Here is a 4559-nt window from a genome sequence, read left to right on the forward strand (position 1 = left end):
AGAGAGAGAGAGAGAGAGAGAGAGAGAGAGAAATTTATCTTAGGAAAATGGCTCACATAGTAATAGAGGATGTCAATTCTCAAGTTCCTCGATCAAACATCAAAGCCAAAAAAACCAACCTTGCTGCCATTGACTTGATTTCAACTATTTCAGAAGCAGGTCTTACAGTAGTACTTCTTCACAGAAGTACATTGCCCTACCTTTCTTTCATGGTCCAGCTGGTGGGTTTAAACCATTGTCCTTCTGGTTAACAGCTAAATGTCTTATCCACTATACCATTAGAGCTCCTTGGTATGAACATCAAGCTGGAGGCTTTTTTTCGGACTCATGCAGCTGCAGGGGTTGACAAGCTCAAGATTGGCAGGCAGTATAACAGGCTACTGACTACAGCAGATGACAAATCCAAGATCAGTAGGGAAAATGGTTGATTGTTGGATCACAGGACAGTTGTAGGCAGCACAGCAGAATACAGATTCACAGAAGGCCCTTGAATTTTCCCAGGACTTCTCTTTATATATACAGTGGAAGCAGGCTACACCCCCAAGAAAATTCCCTTTCAATTGATTGACTACTCAATGTATATACATCAGATCTCATGAAGAGCATGACCACCCCACAACTGCTTAAACCATTCAGAATCATGATTCAGCCAAGTTGATATACAACCCTATTACAGTCCACCCCTTGTCAACTTGGCAGTTGTACACATCTCCTTAACCACATATAATCTCTAAATAAAGACAATAAAAAAGTCGCACTTGCACCTAACATGATACAACTAACATGCGTACAACAGAAAACACTTCATCCCTGTTTAGATTTTATAGTTTATAATTAAGAAAACAAAAATATTTGATGCACACATACAATGAAGAAATATAACAATCATAGTCCTCCTTTCTGCAACTGGTTATGTGGTCATAGCTGATATTCAAAACTACCTTCTTCTACTGTATATTCTGTATTCCCCTAGGCATCAGCAGGCACCTCAGCTGGTGGTGGTTCTTTGCTTTATGGGGTGACCCAAACTTTCATTCCTAAAGAGTCTGGGCCATTAGTAGTTAGATCAGAATTGTGTTGCTGTAGATTTCCATTGACTTTAATCACTGGGCATAGTAGTACTAAAAGGCATCCTAAAGAATCTTTTGTATTCCAGACATATTCTTCTTTACCTCCATTATGTAATATCAACAAATTTCCCCTTGATAATCAAGATCTATCATTCAAGAAAATACAGTAACTCCCTTCTTTGCCTTTTGATCCATAGGCATGAGGAGGCCAAAACGGCCTGGTGGTGTTCTTAACTTCCAGTTCAATGCAATTGTCATTGTGTCTCCAGGTGGGTGTGGTCCTCTCTTTGGGACTAAGACCTCTAGACCCGTAGAGGATAGGATCACAGGCACAGGAAGTAAAAGTGTTTTTGACTGGTTCACTAGGGGACATAGCAAGTGATACCACTCCCGTTTATATCCCTTGGTTTCTGGACCCATGAATCCTGGCTATTGGAGAAAAAAAATCATGTTGGATGCTGGTTTAGAGCATATCCAGCCTCTTGGAGAACATTGCTCCAATCTTTCAAGGTATTGCCACCTAGCTGATGCCATAATCATGTTTTTTTTTTCCTTCCATATATAAACCGTTTCTTGACTTTTACAATAACAGACTGATACACTATTTGTCCTTTTGTGATTGACCTATTTCACTCAGCATAATGTCCTCCAAGTTTATCCAAGCTATGCAGTGTTTTGCAGATTCTACATTATTCTTTAAGGTTGCATAGTATTCCATTGTGTGTATGTACCACATTTTGGTTATCCATTCCTCAGCTTATGGACACCTAGATTGTTTCCATCTTTTGGCTATTGTAAATAGTGCAGCGATGAACATGGGTGTGCATATATCTGTTCTTGTCATGACTGTCACTTCTTTAGGATATATACCTACTAATGGAATGGATGGATCAAATGGTATTTCTATTTCAAACTTTTTAAGGAATGGCTATACTGCTTTCCATAGTGTTTGTACCATTTTACATTGCCACCAATAGTGTATGAGAGTCCCAATTTCTGCACATCTTCACCAGCACTTGTTATTTTCTGTCTTGTTGAACTTTGTTGTTAGTGCTGGGGCAAGATGGTATCTCATTGTTGTTTTGATTTGCATCTCTCTAATGGCTACTGATCATGAGCGTTTCTTCATATGTTTGTTGGCCACCTGAATATCCTCCTTGGTGAAGTGTGTATTTACGTCTTCTGCCCATTTTTTAATTGGATTATTTGTATTTTTGTTATTCAGGTGTTAGAGTTTTCTATAAATTCTAGAGATATGTCCCTTGTCAGATATGTCATTACCAGATATTCTTTCCCAATCTATAGGTTCTCTTTTGACTCTTTTGGAGAAGTCTTTGGAAGCACAGAAAAATTTAATTTTTAGAAGGTCCCATTCATCCAATTTCTCTTCTGCTGTCAGTGTATTTTGGGTTATACTTGATAGTCTATTTATGTCATATATTAGGGCTCCTAAATATGCCCTTAGTTTTTCCTTGATGAACTCTATAGTTTTAGGTTTCATATTTAAGTCTTTGATCCATCTGGAGTTCATTTTTGTGCATGGTGTGAAGTACAGATCTTGTTTCATTTTTCTGCAAATGGATTTCCAGTTTTGCCAGCACCATTTAAACACTCTCTTCCCCGTTTAATGGATTTCGGCCCTTTGTCGAAGATCAGCTGACCATTGGTAAATGGATCTATTTCTGGGTTCTCAATCCTATTCCATTGGTACATGTGTCTGTCATTGTACAAATACCAGACAGTTTTGACTACTGTGGCTGTATAGTAGGTTTTGAGATCTGGCAGTGTGACAACTCCTACTTATGTTTCTTCTTCAATAGTGCTTCGCTTATCCAGGGTCTCTTTCCTTTCTATATAAAGTTAGTGATTGTTATTTTCATATCCCTAAAGAATGATCCAGATGAGGAGAGGGAACTCAGGCACTCCCAAAGCAGCAGAGCGGGATAGCAGGAGAAAGGAGATTAAAAGTCAGGAACCTGGGCAGAGGAGCAGTCAGCAGCAGGGGTCCAGGTGAGGAGAAAGAACCCAAGCATGCCCAAACCAGGAGGATGGTAGAGCGGGAGAAAGGGGATTAAAAGCCAGGAACCTGGACAGAGGAGCAGTCAGCCACAGGGATCTAGGTGAGGAGAGGGAACTCAGTCATGCCCAAAGCAGCAGGGTGGGAGAGTGGGAGAAAAGGGATTAAAAGGTCCAGGAATCCAGAGAGAGGAGGAGTTAGATGCAGGGACCCAGGTCAGGGCGGTATGAGAGGTTTCCAACAGGGAGACAAACTTGTCTGTCGGTTTGTCTTACTGTGGTGACTTGTTAATTGAGTTTTAATACTGAGCCACTGGTGTTTCAAACCCAGTGGGATGCACATGGTGCACAGGTATCAGCCCAGCTTACAGACTGAGACAGACTAGGAAGAAGGAAGAGGCCATCCACTTCTCAAAGACTTGGCCAGGGAAAACCTTATCAATAGCAAAGGAACACTGATACATTACCACACAACTTTATGAATAATTTGGTTAGGTTAGAAGGCTCTCAAAATAGGACTGGGAAAGAGCTGCATCATCTGAGTAAACTCAGCCTTACTCCTATGTATAAGGTAAAGCTTTTGAAACCTCCATTTGCTGATGTGGCACCACTCAAATTGAAAAGAAACAGCTGCAGATATCCATTAATCATTGGAACATGGAATGTACGAAGAATGAATCTAGGAAAGTTGGAAGTTGTCAAAAATGAAATGGAACGCATAAAAATTGATATCCTCAGCATTAGTGAGCTGAAATGGACTGGTTTTGGCCATTTTGAATCAGACAACCATGTGATTTACTATGCTGGTAATGACAGCTTGAAGAGGAATGGCGTGGCATTCATCATTACAAAGGATGTTTTAAGATCTATCCTGAAGTACAATACTGTCAGTGACAGCACAATATACATACACTTACAAGGAAGACCCGTTAATACAACTATTATTCAAATTTATGCCCCAACCACCAAAGCCAAAGATGAGGAAACTGAAGATTTTTATCAACTTCTACAGTCTGAAATTGACCAAACATGTAATCAGGATGTGTTAATTATCACTGGTGAATGGAATGCAAAGGTTGTAAACAAAGAAGAATCACCGGTAGTTGGAAAATTTGGCCTTGGTGACAGAAATAATGCTGGAACTCGCGTGGTAGAATTTTGCAAGACCAACAACTTGTTCATTACAAACACCTTTTTTCAATAACACAAATGGTGGCTCTACACGTGGACTTCACCGATGGAATACACAGGAATCAGATTGACTACATCTGTGGCAAGAGGCAGTGGAAAAGCTCAATATCTTTAGTCAAAACCAGGCCAGGAGCTGATTGTGGAACAGACCATCAACTGCTCATATGCAAGTTCAACTTGAAGTTGAAGACCATTAAAACAAGTCCAAGAGAGCCAAAATATGATCTTGAATATATCCCTCCTGAATTTATAGACCATATAAAGAATACATTTGATTCATTG

Source organism: Orycteropus afer, unplaced genomic scaffold (assembly GCF_000298275.1).
Source record: "Orycteropus afer afer isolate SDZICR_OR568_19922 unplaced genomic scaffold, OryAfe1.0 scaffold00408, whole genome shotgun sequence".
Classification (NCBI taxonomy): domain Eukaryota; kingdom Metazoa; phylum Chordata; class Mammalia; order Tubulidentata; family Orycteropodidae; genus Orycteropus; species Orycteropus afer.